Here is an 18,175-nt window from a genome sequence, read left to right as displayed (position 1 = left end):
TGATTGATTGGCACCAGGCTGTCTGCAGTCACGAACCAAAAAAACGAACCAAACAAACCAGCCCAAAAGTTTGTGGCGGTTCATCAGAAATGGGATCTGACGAACCATGGTTCACGAACCACGAACCAGCCTGGTTCATGCTTAATTTTGGTTCGTATTTCAGTTTGTGCCCATCTCTACTTTGGAGCTGTGGGAGAGAACAAGATGTTTCAGAGAATTAGGCAGTTTGTAGAATCTTAACATGGAATACAGAATATATGGGACATACGATTTTAATAGTGATGGGCATAAAGCAGGTTTATACCCAAATAGGGTCCCCAAGGTGGTGAATATTTAAAACATTAAAAAAGCTAAAACAACATTATAAACAATTTAAATTTAAAATTAATACATTTAAAATATTTTAAAAATCAATAAACATATACACGCAACATGAAGAACAGTGAGGAGGGCCAAGTAACAGTTATATTCTTGATTGCCTGAGCAAAGTTTCTCTAATCACATCCCATCCAATTGACTTTTACTGAAATTTACAATAACACTATCTCTGGGGGTTGCAGATACTTTGAATTGAAGGGGGGTGGTTTGCTTCTTTTAAATTCTTGCACATGAGACAGTCTACTTGGGAGAAAGAGAAGTGAAAATGAAACATATAAACAAAACCTTACATGTCTGAGTTTTGGAGGATGGATTTCCCACTGTTCTGCATTTGATAATCTCCCTAAGTCTGACATGAACCATTCTGGTTTGGAGCTTGGAATGGGAAATCCCTAAAGATCACATATCAAATCAGGCTGAGTACTTCAGAGCCAGTCAGGGAACTGCTTGGTGTGGAGCTATCATGATTTCCTGTTTTCTTCCTTCCTTCCTTTTCTTTTTTTTAAACACAGAGACACAAACCAGGCCCATGTATGTATGTATAGCCTAGGTTTTCTATTACAAATGTTGGGCAAATTCAGCAAGATGAGCTTCTTCAATTCATAATAAATTTTCAGAAAGCAAAAGTAGTATTGGGAGTAGGACTTTTAGATTCAGCGGTGCAGAGTTAACGATATGGGTTTTGTTTTGGAATAATGCTCTTTTTTAATACGTGGTAACAATTTGGACGAAAACATAGAAGACATTTAAAAAGTGAGGATAGTATAAAAGTGTCCTTTCTGCATTATGTGCAAACAAAAAAAAATTAACTATTCCAATGGAAGTTCTGGGGAGAAAATTTTAGCAAGTTTTCAGAATGATCTGCTTTGGACCAAGAAAAAAAATCACTGGAGGGTATGTGTTGATTAGCATCCATGACATCATTATCATATCTCCCCAATCCCAATTTCAGGATCAGTTTTCAGTGATGAAATAAAGAATATGATGTTTGAAGTATTTTAAAAGGTGGGTAACTAATCTAAAGCATGAGGGGAGAGATGGGGCTGAACCAGCATTTGACTTATTACGTTTGTGTGTGACTATGTTGATATGGATGCATATGATTACACTGCTGTTGAAGCATCCAAAATGTTACAATTCTATGACAATGTCAACATAAATCAGAGAGGAAAACAATAAACAGTAGATAATGAAACGAAAACACTTCAACAAACTTGCAATGTCCCTGTTAATGGTTAGACTTGCCTTCATGATATTAAGACGGCTTATGAAGATGGTTTTGCCATAATCCTCACTCTGTATGTGTTTAAACACAAAATACTGCCCAAGCCAGGCAGAAATATGGAAGCCAGATCCTGGCCAGGAGACGGTGAGTTACTAGCATGAGTCATGTCAGGCAAGGCCAGCTTTCAGCCCCTGTGCCCTGGAGATATGCAAAGATCCCAAGACAATAGGGTCTTCCCTGAGTTCCTGAATTAGTCACCATAACACACCCTACCAATCTTCCCTTAGCCACACTTATATTCTCAAGTGACCCAGGACTTTGATAGCCTTACCCACCTATTCATTGCAGGTTGTCAATCATTGTTTATAATTTTAGTTCTGCCTAAAAACACTTTATCAAACCTTCCCAGTTTATTGTCTCACCTCGGAGACAGCTCATCAGTTACTATCCACAGTACTGCCATATTGTTTCTGAGTATCTTTAACTGTTGTTTTTTCTCTAGTGTTATTTGTCTGCAGGTTCATAGAGAGCTACTGAAACATCTGTGTTCCCAGGATGGCCTTATCTAACGCAGCTAGCCACAGACCTTGGAGGAGTCTTACTTTCGCATTCCCGAACCTCTACTTTCTCTAGACTATGGCGGGGGGTGGGGGAGTAGGAAGGAGGGTTTGATATATTGCAACATGTAACTAACACGTCATTCTCAACAAAGCTTTGTGTTCAGCCAGAAGACTTCTTGCCTTTGGATTTATTATGGACACCTGTACTTTGAATATAATCTTTCAATAAAGACCCTTTTGACTCAAGAGACCTTGGATTTCTTGCAGCAAGGAGTGGGAGATGAAATCATAGTAACTTGAATTCCATAGACTGACAGGTTTCCAGTCCTTTGTCCCACTCCAGAGACAACTATTAAGTTATTGTTTTGGGGCAGAATGCAATCTTGCCTCAGGGTACGTTCCACAGGATAATTGGATTATCCGTCCGCCATAGTTGTATGCAAACTCTCATATCCAGAATCCATCCTCAGACCTCCATCTGAGCTCTTCCATATTGATGCACTGGTCACTCAATGCTCTTTTTCCCCGACACCCTCTTCTGGATGGTAACTATCACCCAATCCCTCAAGCACTATCCAATTTTCACCACTGCTTTCAAGTTAGCTCTGAGTGTGTTGTGTGTTTGGCATGCTGTTGATCTCTATTATTTTCAATAAAAATCCCTTTTGATTGAAACATCTGCCTCATTATTGAAAGAGTTCTCTAGCAGGGATAATGCTCGTATACATCTCACTAGGTTACCTGCCTCTCACTGCCTCTCCTTGCACACTAATTCCCCCAACTTGCAAGGAAACCTCCTCATTGGGTAACACCCCAGCCCAAATTTACCTTCCAGACTAAACCAAAAGAGTCCAAACAAGATTACAGATTCTCATAATCCAGCATCAGAAATCCTGGGCTGGCACCAATTCAGGAGAGCAGGTCCAGAGCACAAAAGCAGGTACAAAACCTGAACTGAACCAAGAAATAGACTGGGACTAGGCAGTTTCTTGACAGGCAGGGTATGCATGTTATCTCCATTCTGCAGTCATTCTGTTGGCTACCCATCTCTTATTGGACTAAGTTCAAGGTGTTGCCTACCACGTACAAAGCCCTTCATGGCCTTGGTCCCTTGTATTTACAAGACCGCCTCCCCCTATGTATTGCCAGGGCAGCTTTGTTTATCTGAACAGGGCCTTCTTCAGATGCTACCCTGCAAATGGGCAAAATCAATAGCTGTCCATACATGCACATTCCCTGTGATGGAATGTGCACATTCCCACTTTATGGAATGGCCTGCCTGAAGACATCAGGAAAGCTCCCACTATCCTGGTTTTCTACAAACTATGCAAAACGATTATTCAAGAGGGCTTTTTTACTCTGGTAAGACGTCTGTGCTGTAAGGAAATGATTCAGAGAGATGTATTTGTACAAGGATTGAGGCTGTAGACTGTACAACTATGTACTGTCTCTTACTGCAAGTATGCTCCTACTAGGTAGTTTCTAAAGGAGATAGCCATGTTAGTCTGTAGTCGCAAAATAGTAGAGTCCAGTAGCACCTTTAAGACTAACCAATTTTATTGTAGCATAAGCTTTCTGCATCTGATGAAGAGAACTGTAGTCTTAAAGGTGCTACTGGACTCTTTGGGTAGTTTCTATGATTTAATATGTCATGTTAAATTGCTTATGTTTTGTTTCAGCACTGTTTCAGCTTTGTATCAGATTATTGCTTTAGAAAAGAGCAAGAGTCCAGCAGCACTTGTAAGACTAACAAAATTTGTGGTGGGGTATGAGCTTTCGTGAGTCACAGTTCACTTCTTCAGATACAGCTAGAATGTTAGATTATTGCTTGGTTTTTTTTTCTCAAATTTCTGCAATCCATACCCTATTGTATTGTCCCAAGCACTGATTGTGTTGACTTATACTGTGTAATTAGCCTTGAGTCTCAGTAGAAAAGGTAGCCTATAAATAATGTTAATAAATAAATACAAATAAACAAACAATAATTTCCATGCTACTCATTTGGAGTGAGTAAAACCTTGCCTTAAAAAATATTCCACGGCTCCCAAGTAGAGATGGGCACAAACCGAAATACGAACCAAAATTAAGCACGAACCAGGGCGGTTTGTGGTTCGTGAACCACAGCTCATCAGATCCCATTGCTGACGAACCGCCACAAACTTTTTGGCTGGTTCATTTGGCCTAGGAAACTGGTTGATTGGCACCAGGCTGTCTGCAGTCACGAACCAAAAAACCAAGGTCCCACTGCCGAGGTGTTGGTACAGAAGTCACAGGGGGAACACCTCTCCCTGTACTAATCCTAGGTCGGGCACCCAACTCACTCCACGGTATCTCTCCAGCAGCAGTCGGTTGTATCCCCCCAACTCCAGGTAAAGAAGGAGTCTTTCCACCCTCCAATCCAGGCGCAGGAGGTTCAGTCGGATTGTCTCCGGTAGCCATCCTTCCCGGGTGTGGGTTAAGTGAGAGAAGATAAGATTCTCAACAAAATGTCAGTCTATGGAATTCAAGTTACAATGATTAAAGATGCTTATTTTCATGTCAGAATATGAGAGGAGGATGAATGGAAAACCGCATTTAACATGCCTTTGGGACAATATGAATATTTAGTCATGCCTTTCAGCCTGAAAGGGGCTCCATCTGTATAATTGACGCTTATAAACGAAGTGTTGCATGAATATTTGTATAAGGTAGTGATTGTATACCTAGATGATGTTTTGATTTATACACAAGATAAGCTTCCCATGTGGACTTGCCTTAAAAAATATTCCACTCAATCTAACATGAAAACATTTCATAAAATTAAAAAAATGCTCCTCCAAATTTCCCTATTTTTCTCCCAAATGTGTCTGTATTTCCCAGGCCTTTGTCTTTTTAGTAGTGAAGAATACCATTCATCATATGAACCCATATGAACTTTAAAATAAGGTCGTTATCAGAGTACTACCATTTGTGGGTATGAGCAGATCTTTTGGTAGCTGCCCCAACATTATAAAATGTTCTTCCCCAAGGAGTTGTTTTAACCTCATCACATGCCTACTTTTATTGACAAGTGAGAACATGTATGTTCTGACAGGCCTTTGTAAATATAACCATAAGATAATGGGACCAGTGCTATTTATTTTGTTCATGAATGATTTGGAATTGGGGGCGAGCAGTATAGTAGCCAAGTTTGGAGATGATACCAAATTATTCAGGATAGTGAAAACCAAGCAGATTGTGAAGTAATACAGGACAATCTCTCTAAATTGGGTGAGTAGATAACAACATTGCAAAATAGAAAAGAACCCAGTAGCACCTTTATGACTAACCAACTTTACTGTAGCATAAGCTTTTGAGAACCACAGTTCTCTTCGTCAGATGCATGGAAAACATTGCAAATGAAGTTTACCATGGGTAAACGTAAAGCAATGCATATTAGAACAAAAATACCTATTTTAAATATATGTTAGTGGGTTCTGAAGTTTCTATGAGACCAAAACTGAAAAAGATTATAAGGCTGTAGTGGATAGCTCAATGAAAAGGTTAATACAGTATGCAGCAGTTACAAAAAAGGCAAACTCCATGCTAGGGATTATTAGAAAGGGAATTCAGAATAGAACAGCCAATATTGTAATGCCCTTGTATAGAACAATCCAATCCGATCCAAGCCACACAGTCACGTCTGATCCTCGGCTACTCCGTAGATCGTCCCCCTCCAGGCCTTTCTGTCCTATAGCGCGTTGAGAGAGATCCGCAGAGTCTCTCAGTGAAGTTTTTACAGGGTAGTTCACCATTGCTTTCCCCAACCCAACACACTTAGCCGTACGACAGCCACAAATGGTAAGTCATACGTTGCCACCCCCTTGGCACTATGAGCCGGTGTGGGATAAGGGGGTATAGAACAATAGTATGCCTGAATTTGGAAAACTGTATGCAGTATCTCAAAAAGATGATTATGGGGTTGGAACATCTTTCCTATAAGGAAAGTCAAACTATATGTTAAGTATCAATTATATAACAGGAAAAATGACAGGGAGGGAAGTGAGGGAGAGAGCTATTGAGGGGAGGAAAAGATGGAGTTAGGTCTTCTTTACTGTTAAACCACAGTATCAATAAATTTGCTGTAGCGTGTGGGCATCTGTCAGCAGACACAAGACCAGAAGCTGCCCTTAAAAGAAATGTGCTATTCTGTTTCCTCTCCAGGAAGTGGCTTGCCACTCATAATTAGTCAATATGGAGACCCTTCCCCTAGCAGAACACTAAAGGCATAATATTTGTATTGAGAATGCAATTGTGTGATGTTGTTTATGTAACATTGAAGCGGATCTCCATATCATGTACTGGAAAAGGGATGTGAAGTGGAATTGATTCGCTCTAGTCATAAATTTCCTCGCTCCATAGATGAACAGGGATAGGATTGTCTAAGCAACACTGATTCAGTATTGATTCAGTTCTTCCAGGCATTATACAGAGATTTTTTGCTAATCAAAGTATGATGAGAGAAAAAGACGTTTGCATGGAAGCCTACAAATCTATCTTTCTTCTGGTTCATTAAAGCCTCAGGGTTTCTTTTGGCTTCCACTTCCCCAATCTTCTTTAACTGAACAAGATTATTCCCCATCTTGTTGATTGCTTTCCCATCTGTTTGTAGCTGCTGTAATCAATGGTGGGTAAAAAAAAAATCCAGGGAATTTGAAAAACAAGATCCAATGATTGTTCCATCATATAGAATGGGATTATATTAGTAACGCTGTAGAAACAACCGTGTCCTACTGGAACAATGCTATATCCAGTTATTTCCTGTTGTCCATAGTTCTTCTAAAGATAAAACAGGTCATTGTAATGAATCAAGTTTTAAATATTCGTAGAGTTAGTTGTGACCTAGCTATTTATACTAGATGATTATTTAAAATACAATTTTTCTCATTATTGAAACCATCATAGAACATGATCAATATTACCTATAAATAATAATAGGGGAATCCTATCTGTCTTACTTCATTCAGTAATATTTTTGGATTGGGGCCATGACTGGAGAATAAAATATAGTAAGTATAGTAAAATTACAACAATAAATTAATAACAAACAAGTCAAGCAACCAAAAAAACCACCAGCAACCACAGATTATAAAACAGCAGAGAATCTAAATGAAGCAGGAACGTAGCTAAAAGCTCACACAAATAAAACTGCTTCAACCTGGAATATAAAACATAACAAGAAATTATCAGGTGAGCTTTACTGAGGCACCACCATGAAAAAATCCCTTTCTCTACTGCCTTCTGACAGGGAGGACAATCAGAGAAAGGACTCTGAAGGATAATCTTAAAATTTTTGTGGGTTCTTATGGGCTCAGGTGGTCTTTTAGATTCTCTGGTCCCAAGATGTTCAGTGCTTTAAATTAGAGATTTAGTGATCCTTATAAATACATGCTTTTAATTTAAAATAAGCAACAAAATGTTTTTGTGTCTGTACAGTTGGCTGCATTCACCAATTCCTAGGCAGCTACTGTTGGTGCATTCTCAGAACCTACTGGATTGCTATGATTGAGGAGAATGATAGTTTTTGTGGTTTATTGATTCAATTTGGCAGGCTGCAAAAACAATTCTTTTAATATCTGACAAGAAATTATACTGGAATTATACTTCTGTTTAAAAAGCTACCCATCATGGTGGTTCAAAAAACTTTTCCTATTGAAAGGTAATGTTTTTGGCTTCGAATGGGGGATACTGAGAGGTAAAAGTGACAAATACTTGTACATGAACTTCCTATTGAGCACTTGAAAGTGTTCACCATACATTTTTGAGTATTCAAAACCATAGTCTATAGGTTAGGACCAGCAGTTTAAATTATGCCTGGAAACAAACTGGAAGCCAATGGAGAAATTTAAATTATTTATCTATTTATGTTATTTATAGTTCACCTTTCTTGCGACTCAAGGCAGATTACAGTGTGAATTAGTGAAGTCACTTTCAAGGACATTTCAATAAACAGTGTAATAGGGAGTATAAAAGCAAATTTGCAAAGATTGAAAACCAGCAGAAATCCAATGCAGAGTTGAAGAAATGCTGAAACAGAACATAAGCAGTTTGAAGACTGATACATTAAACAACATAGAACTAGCCAGTAGGACCATACCCCAAGCAACAGACAGCACAAGTAGCACATAGCAGCCCCTATTCCTCTAGTGATGCATCCTATTGGATACGGAGGTAAAAAAAGTCCCTCTTCAATAATTCAGTTTTGCATCCTTTGCAGAAAATCAGGAGAGTAGGAGCTTTTCTGACCTCTTAAGACAGGCTATTCCATACGGTGGGGACTACCACAGAGAATGCACATGTACGGACAGCTGTTGATCTTGCCCATGTGCAAGGTGGCACCTGCAGAAAGCCCTGTTCAGATAAGCAAAGCTGCCATGGTGAAATACTGGGAGAGGGGTAGTTCTATAGATATGCTGGACCAAAGCCATGAAAAGTTTTGTATGTGATAGTCAGTACCTTGAACTAAGCCCAGTAACTGGTAGATAGCTAGTGGAGTAACTGCAGAATGGGAGTAATATTCATTCTTTTCCTACTTCCCGCTAATAACAGAGCTGCAGTGTTTGGCACCAAGTGAAATCTCCAGGTTCAATTAGAGGGGAGACGTAAGTACAATGCATTACAGTAGTCAAATCTCGATGTTACCATGGCATGGATCAAAGTGACAAGGTTGGCTGTGCCAAGGTAGGGAGCCATCTTTCAAGCTAGACTGAGGTTGTAGAAAGCATTTTTTAGCTGCCTTAACTTGCTTTTCTAGCAATGGCACTAGAGCTAGTCCAACTCCTAGGCTGTTAACTGAGTCTGCAAGGGTCAGACCAACTCCATCGAAAGTGGGCAGTACATGCATGCTATGTTATATTGTAGGGAATAGTATACAACAAATACTATATTGATAGTATATTTGATAGAGAATATGCATAAAAGAACTAGAACATGTTTAGAGTAAGAGATATTACAATCTATGTGTGGTAGATAAATATATGTTATGCTATATTACAATGCATGCTATGTTATGTTGCATGGTATAGTATACAGCAAATACTATATTGATAGTATATTTGACAGAGTATACATTTGATAGTATATTTGACAGAGTATAAAAGAATTAGAATATGCTTAGAGTAAGAGATATTATGATCTATGTGTTGCAGAAAAATATAAGTGAAATAGTATTAAGTAACAAAAGGGGGTAAGGGTTGGAAAGCTGTTGGAAGTCAATAGGGAGGGGGGAGGAAAAGGGTGGGGAACAGAACTAATTAGATATGAAGGGAATGTATGTATCAAATCTGAAAATTCAAACTCACCAATAATTTAAAAAAAGAAAAGAAAAAAGAAAGTGGGCAGTACAATGTCCTTCAAAGTCTATGCCTTCCTAATGAGCATCACTTCCATCTTGGCTGGGATTAGTTTCAGTTTGTTTGCTTTCAGCCATTTGAGCACAGAGGCCTGGCAGCGACCCAAGGTTTCTACTGCATCCTGTGGTGATTTGGATAATGAGATAGCGCTTTGGGTGTCATCTGCATATTGATAGCATCCAATTCCATAGCTTAAATTAGTTCTCCTAAAGGCTTGACTTAGAGGTTGAATTACATGGGGGATAAGATTGTGTCCTGTGGAACCCCAAAAGATAATTCCCGCTCTGGTTAGCTCATCTCAGACAGTGACACTCTGAGTCCGTTCCATGAGAAACGATTTAAACCAGTCCAAGGCACATCTTTTGATACCCACTTCTGCCTCCAGACACCTCATTAAGGCTGCAGAAAGATCCAGGAGGAGCAATAATAAAGCATGGCCTACCAGGCAGAGATCACCTGCTGTCTCTATTACATGGCCTGGCCTGAGTCTGAACTGAAAAGGGTCCAAATCATTAGAATATCTAAGAAGATCTGGTGCTGGTCAGCTACTGCTCTTTCAATCACTTTGCCCCGAAAGGGCAGATTAGAGTTGATAATCGGCCACATCTTTTTCTAGAGATGTTTTTTTAATTAGTGGGCAGATAACTGACTGTTTGAGTTGCTGGGGGAAGGTGCCCTAAGTTAGTGACTGATTTATGATAGATCTGAAGGTCTCATTTATGTGGTCCTTACTTGATTTTAAGAGCCAAGATGGGCAAGGATCCAGTGCACAAGTAGTGGCCTTCAGAGATCTCAGGAGCCTGTCAAGATCCCCCATTGTAACTGGTTCAAATTGGCCCATACTTGAACCATATGGTGTATTAAATACTACTTCCATCTTGTCTATATTTCAGCTGGCATCCAGATCAGAGCATATTTGTGCTATTTTATTGGCAAGGTATGTTCAGAATGTCCCAATCAATTTTATTGTGGATTTAGTATTACTTTGACTTAAAAGTATTTTAAGGGTTTTTTTCCTAGTTTTTTTCTCTCCTCATCATTCTGTAAAGCTAATAAACAGTCCTTTGGTGGGAGGTTCTTTTTAGCACACCTACATATTGCCATTTTTTTTTAACCATAGACCATTCTTTTTACATTTTGAGCTATTGTATTACAGATCACATTTACTCTTACTGTAGTAACTAATTTATATTTCATTCTATTTGTTTCCGAAGTTCCTTCCTCTGTACCTTCATCTATTTCACTTGGCATGTCCACACAAAATCCTTCTCCACAGTGCCCTGTGATGACGTGCTGGCTTACATGGGTAGCACTTTCTTCTGATCTTCATGACTGATAGCATATCTTTGGTAACTGATTATTTTGGGTGCATTCATTGCTGCATTTCCCCAATCCTATACACTGTTATGTCTCTGACTGCCTTCTCCCTGTATGTACCCACCTGAATGATGCCATGTTTCTTTCGGTTCTGTGATTTCATGTTCAATTAGGTTTAGTACCTCTCTATTTTCCTCCTAAAACCTCACTGTATTGTGAGAGCTGCCAAGATATAGTGGTTAGTGCAATATTAGTATATGGGAGACCCATGTTCAAATGCCATGGAGCTTTCTAGGGGACCTTGGATCAGTCACTCACTTTCAGCCTAGCTTATTTCATAAGGTTGTTGTTAGAGGATAAAATGGAGGAGACAAGACTGATATTGTAAGTTGTAAGCTGCATTGTATTCCCAATGTGGAGAAAAGTTGAGTGTAAATATCTAAATAAAAAAATCATGGGACTTCTGCCTCTGCTCGGTGTACAACTTGAAAAGAACTTGCAATCTGCTATCTTAGGACTGCATTATTTGTGTGTTCAGGGTAAAAAGTACACATATACTATTTCCACATGTGACAGCACAGACAAGCATACTCATATATATGAAGATGTTGGAGTGAAAATTTGCACACTTCTATGTTAAGACCCATATCAGCTTCGGAGATGTTTAGTCCAGTATTTGCAACCCCAGCCGGAAGGAAGAGACAGACACAGACTTGGAATAAAGGGCCGTTTATTAAATGACCATAAAGGTAATGCACGGCAAGAGCTAACTAAGCGGTACAGGTCAAGCCCTGGGGTCAACTCCGGACCTCCGCCTTGACCTGTCTGGGCGAGCCCCACGCCCCCGGGTGTAGGCCATCCTTTGAATGGCTGCAACCCGGGCTGCCAGGCCATGGATCCCCATTGAAGCACCTGTTACACACCCAGCCGCACAGCATGAGGGGAGGCCTTGTATTGAGGATCCCAGCAGGTTTCTGCCAGCGTACGGTCGCCGCAAGCATGCATACCGCCCTTAATGGCAGCCCTGTCCCCACTCACGGGGAAGTGCCACAGGGTGCTCACCAGCCCGCACCCTATTCCCAAAATCTCCTGCCAACTACTAACTAAACAGCACAACCCAACAATAACTCAGAACACTGCCATTAGTGCAAGGTAGGCAAAAACCCTCCCTTCCCAAAGGCCAATCAGGGAAAAGAGGGAAAAATTCCTACCTGGCTCTGGACCCAGCAGCCGGCTATTCCTGCACTAAAAACAGGGTGAGGTGGGTGGGCCGAGCACTCAAAGAGACTGCAGCTGGGAAGAGAGGAGCCGCCTGAATCAGGCTCTTGGCTCCGCCCCCCGGCTAAGCCCAGGATGTCTGGGAAGGGAGCCTGTCTCCTTTCCTCCAGGGCGGGGCCGCAAAGGACGGCTCCCAGCTTAAGCTGCATTCTGCTGCTGCTGGGAGAGCCGCATTGCAACCCCAGCCGGAAGGAAGAGACAGACACAGACTTGGAATAAAGGGCCGTTTATTAAATGACCATAAAGGTAATGCACGGCAAGAGCTAACTAAGCGCTACAGGTCAAGCCCTGGGGTCAACTCCGGACCTCCGCCTTGACCTGTCTGGGCGAGCCCCACGCCCCCGGGTGTAGGCCATCCTTTGAATGGCTGCAACCCGGGCTGCCAGGCCATGGATCCCCATTGAAGCACCTGTTACACACCCAGCCGCACAGCATGAGGGGAGGCCTTGTATTGAGGATCCCAGCAGGTTTCTGCCAGCGTACGGTCGCCGCAAGCATGCATACCGCCCTTAATGGCAGCCCTGTCCCCACTCACGGGGAAGTGCCACAGGGTGCTCACCAGCCTGCACCCTATTCCCAAAATCTCCTGCCACCGCAAGGGTCAAGCCTCTGCTTAGACCCTCGCGCCCCACTGGTGGTCTAGAGCCACCCAAAGCCCTTGCCGCAGGTCATCTAGGAAAATATCATTGCCCTCAGGTGCCAGGTGGACACCGTCGCCTCTATAGAGGCGGGCAAATTCGGCCCTAATCTTGGGGTGTGGCAAATAAATACCCAAGCCTTGCCCCAAAGACCTCTTAATGGCGTGGTTAGCCTTATGTCAGGCCCTCTCTATTGCCCTGGTGTCAAAGGCCTCCCGCCAAACCCGTCGTCGTAGCATCTCTGACCATACTATAAGCACACTCGGCCATCGGCTGCTTATGTATTCAAGGTCCTCAGCTACCTGCATCGACAGGGCCATGCCCTGTACCAGCCCAAGGTCATTACCCCCCAGGTGAATGACCACAAGGTGTGGGGGAGGCTTCGTCCATCCCCTAAACAGGAGAGACAGCAGGCCGGGCCCTCTGAGACCATGCCTGCCCTGCCACTCCACAGTGGCCGCAGCGCTCAGGCCCAGCTGGGATCCCATCTGTGTTCTCTTGGCTTGAGTGGCCTCCCAGAACACCACGCTGTGGCCACAAATCAAGATTCTGTTCCTCTCTTGGCTCGACACGGCACCTGAGGAAAGAACAAGTAGTTTGTCATTTAAAACTGCTGCAGGGGCCGGACATAGGACCGAAACGCCCTTGACTGCCACCTGCCCACTCTCTGAATCGCCTGCTGAGGGTATCCCATAGCAGCTGCTGTGGAGGCCACACCAATCCGGAAGGAGTGGGTTCCGAATTTGACCCCTGACAAGCCAATTGTCTTAAGTGCCCTCTCTGTCACCGCCCAAAACTGATATTTAGTCAGTGGGGCCCTATCTTCGTGGCGGAATAAAATCCCTCGGTCATCCCCACGAAGTGTGACATATTCCTTAAGGGCCTTAACAGGGCACAGCTCCTGCTCAGAGCAGGGGCCCAAAAGCAAGGGGCTCCCCCACTGCCGCTGGTCAGTCTTGGACCGTCTGATCCCAATGGAGACTTTATCCCCAACGAATTTAATGTCCTGGGCATTCAGTGCCTGGCCAGACACGTCTGTACGCGATGAGGCCATCAGCTCACTAACTCACAGAGCTCCAAAAATGCCATTAAGGCAGAAGTGTGGAAAAGCTTCCGTTCAAATGCTGACGAGCAGACTTCCACCCATGTGGTCCCCAGTCCCTTAAGGACTGATGGGGAGATGGGCTGCCTTGGGTCACGTGGCATTTTTATCTCCCTGGCCCAGCCTTCCAGCATCTTTCTAATCCTGAAGACACCCGTGAATTCAGGTAAGCCACGTGCTTTGCTGGCGAAGGCTAAAGCGGCCAACTGACCCCTGATGGACTTCACTGCAAGGCCCCGGCCCCGCTGCACTACACAAAAGTGCATCAAGTGCTCAGGCGGGATGGGCCACAACTGCTGGAGCCCCGCTGACACCCTGAACTGGTAAAGCTGCCCTACCGCACGGGCGTGTACTGGGGGCAATGGACAGCTGGACTGCTCTATTTACTTCCGCCGTCCAAGCTCGCATAGCTCCTGGGGCATCCTCGCTGGTTGCCTGTCAGCCCAGGGGGCAAGCTGCCAGAATCATTCCATCTGTTGGCAAGACAAAGCATCTGCCACACCGTTATTAACACCTGGAACATGCCTGGCCCTGAACAAAATGTTCATCTGCACACATTTCAATGTAAAGGCCCTTACCAGCCTCATCACCCTGAGGGATCTAGATGCCATGGTTTTGACCACGTGCATGACAGCCAAGTTGTCAGACCAAAAGTGTGTGATCCCCAAAGCCCCACGGCCACTAACAAGGGAAAGGACTCCAAAAACGTAAGTTATTTGGACAATCCCTGGGCTACACAATCAGCGGGCCATTGGTCAGCACACCAATGCCCCCTTAAAAAGACTCCAAAGCCTGTAGACCAGGAGGCATCAGAGGTGACTTGAAGTTCGGCTTCTAGCAAAAGCTCCTCCCTCCAAAAAGTCACCTAATTAAAGGTGTAAAGGAATTCCTTCCACACCAAAAGGTCATCCCGCCTGCCCTTATTAATTCTTAAACGCTGATGAGGCAACCGTAAGGCCCTCATAGCATCGCACCGCCACCTGAGGAAAGCCCTCCCAGGCGCAACTGCCTTACAGGCAAAGTTTAAATGGCCAACTAATTGCCACAACTCAAGGAGATATATCTAGGCTCCACTCAAGCAGCCCTCCAATTGAGCCCAAGATCTACCACCGTCTCTAAAGGCAACCTTAAGGTCTGTTGTACTGTGTCCAGTTCTATTCCCAAGAACGCTATGACAACAAATGGTCTCTCGGTTTTCTCATGAGCTAAAGGAACCCCCAGTTCCTCTGAAAACTCCATGACCTCTGCCAAAAGCCTGGCACACTGCCCCATGCCAGCTGGCCCAGACATCAAAAAGTCATCTAAACAATGGACAAATAGCCAGCACCCTGTGCCTTGGGGAGACCTGAAGAAACCATTCAAGTACCCTCAGCTTTACTGGGCTGGGCCCCTTTTCCAGGCTCTTGGTGGCCACCACTGCCCCCAAAGCATTTCCCACCCTGTCTTCCTTTGGGGCAGGCAGATTATGGGTGGGTTCCCATGCATGCAGGGCAGTCATGCATATACTTGCCCACTTTTTTGTTGCAAAGTTCCTCGGACGTGAAGTCCCAACAAAACAGCCATATTTACACCTGCTGCCCCGCAAAAGTGCGGGAACCTGAACCCTGAGAGGGCAGAATAATCATATGACCACTCTCGCTCCTATTTCTGAGCATGGACTTGGCAAGGGCCATGCCCTGCACCCACAGCTGTATCAACCAAGCCGCCCCCTCAAAGTCCATGTACCCCCTATATATAATATTCATGTATTGGAAAAGGGGGGAGAGCCCTACCTGGCTGTGTCCTAGCCAATACCCCTGCATAAACCAGGAACCCAGACAACCAATGAGTCCAGTTCCTGACAATCTGCCTGCAGCAGATCTTCTCCTTATCCCTATCGTACAGATCATCTACATCCTTCTTCTCCTGTTCCCTGAAGAGAAGGGTAAAGACATCCATGTACTAACCCTTTGTATATTCTTCCCCCGCCTTGCAGGCAATGCCATATCTCCCGGGGGAAGTGTCCTATAAGGAACCATGTCATATCCCTGGGGTCCATAAGGGGCCAGGCCCATCTGCTTGCCATAACCAAAAGGCCACCCAGTCACAGACAGAGGGAAGGCCTATCCATCCCAACTGGTAGCACAGCCCGATACAGGCAGTACTTGCACCTGCTGCAGGTGCAAGGAGCCACTGGCATAACTAGGCCAAATAGTTGGGCCTGCAGAAGGCCAACCAAGCATGGGATATGTCTCCAAAACAGAAGTTGCAGGAGCGCCGGTAGCAGCTACCTGCCCCAAAGAGCCCCCGGGCAAAGTGGCACTCTGCTTGGGCAAAGGATCCGTACCATCAGGCATGGGTCGTTCCACTGCTATGGCAACTTGCCCACTGTCAGCTGACTATTCCTGGTCAATGTCAGCCACACTCTCAGTTGATGTTGGATTGTCCTGGCTGCTGCCTCCATCACTTGCCACCACTCCTGATACTCCCTCCAGGCAGAAAGACAAGAGACAAAATCCTTATTAAAAGCAGCAATTGTAATTCTTTTAGCACCTTTGCATGGCTAAACAGGTGCAACAGCTGATGCTGTACCACTCCTTGCCCTCTCAAGAGCAACAATGCGCTCCATAAGTTCCTGCCTGCCTGGGCTATCATCCTCGTCTGAGGGAGACAGAGCCCGAGTAGGGTTACGCGGCACTGGCCATTTACAGGCCACTTCCCCATTGATGGGCCACCGCCTTTTCTGGGCAGCATAAACCTTCCCAAATGATGACACAGCAGCCGTTAATAATGTGTTGGACTGGCTCGCGGCTTTACCCCTTAACCAACTGCTGACGCTAGCCCTGACAGGTAGCACTAAGCCCCAGCAAAAGTAGCAATTGCCAGGAGCAGTACCAAGCTGCCACACAAGATGGTGCCGAGCACAGTCCGGAGCAGATCTGCCTGCCAACAGAATGGCTGTCAGGCAGAAACAGGCCACCAGTAATTCTCCACCACAAGATGGCGCCGAGCACAGCCCTGAGCAAATCTGCCTGCCAACAGAATGGCTGTCAGGCAGAAACAGGCCACCAGTAATTCTCCACCACAAGATGGCGCCGAGCACAGCCCTGAGCAAAATCTGCCTGCCAACAGAATGGCTGTCAGGCAGAAACAGGCCACCAGCACTTCTCCACCAAAAGATGGCGCTGAGCACAGCCCTGAGCAAATCTGCCTGCCAACAGAATGGCTGTCAGGCAGAAACAGGCCACCAGTAATTCTCCACCACAAGATGGCGCCGAGCACAGCCCTGAGCAAAATCTGCCTGCCAACAGAATGGCTGTCAGGCAGAAACAGGCCACCAGCACTTCTCCACCAAAAGATGGCGCTGAGCACAGCCCTGAGCAAATCTGCCTGCCAACAGAATGGCTGTCAGGCAGAAACAGGCCACCAGTAATTCTCCACCAAAAGATGGCGCTAAGCACAGCCCTGAGCAAATCTGCCTGCTAACAGAATAACTGTCAGGCAGAGACAGGCCCTCTTTTATGGCCCACAAAAATATAGGCTCAGGTGCTGTTTTACCAGTAAGCCAAAGTGAAGAACACCGGCTCTGTTTTATAAGTTACTTTATTTTACTCCTTGCCGGTGGTGGGGGGAGGCTAAATGGAAACAAACAGGCTTATGGCAGGAAGAGGGGTTTATGTGTGAGTGGGGGGGGGGGCTCTCACCACCCACTTTCTCCAAGACAACTATTAAGGGGAGAGACCCCACCCAAGTTGGGCCAAAGTCCCTCCAATACAGCCTAGCTGCCTGCCATCCCAGTGCCCCACCAGCCTGCTCAATTAAACTGCTCAATTACTCTAGCCCCAACAGGCCCTGAAACCCTGGCCTGTATTATGCGCTGCAGCCGCCAGCCGCCTCCGACAGTCTCCAAGAGCTGACTGCTATCACTGCCTTCCAACTGCCTCCATTGCCTCCATCAATGTTTGTTCAGCACACATTCCTCCCTTCAGCTTCACCACTCAAAGGAAGGCAGAGCAAAGAGCTCTTGCTTCACCGAGCACTCAAAGAGACTGCAGCTGGGAAGAGAGGAGCCGCCTGAATCAGGCTCTTGGCTCCGCCCCCCGGCTAAGCCCAGGATGTCTGGGAAGGGAGCCTGTCTCCTTTCCTCCAGGGCGGGGCCGCAAAGGACGGCTCCCAGCTTAAGCTGCATTCTGCTGCTGCTGGGAGAGCCGCATTCTCCCATGATTTTTCAAACTCCCAGGAAGTTACTTGAACTTGTAAGGATGAGAACAAAACTGCTTGTAACTGTGTGAGAGGAGGAGGGCAGAGAGGAATGTCACTAAGAGATC

This window comes from Eublepharis macularius, chromosome 2, assembly GCF_028583425.1.
Source record: "Eublepharis macularius isolate TG4126 chromosome 2, MPM_Emac_v1.0, whole genome shotgun sequence".
NCBI classification, from domain to species: Eukaryota; Metazoa; Chordata; class Lepidosauria; order Squamata; family Eublepharidae; genus Eublepharis; species Eublepharis macularius.
This window is presented reverse-complemented; position numbering follows the sequence as displayed.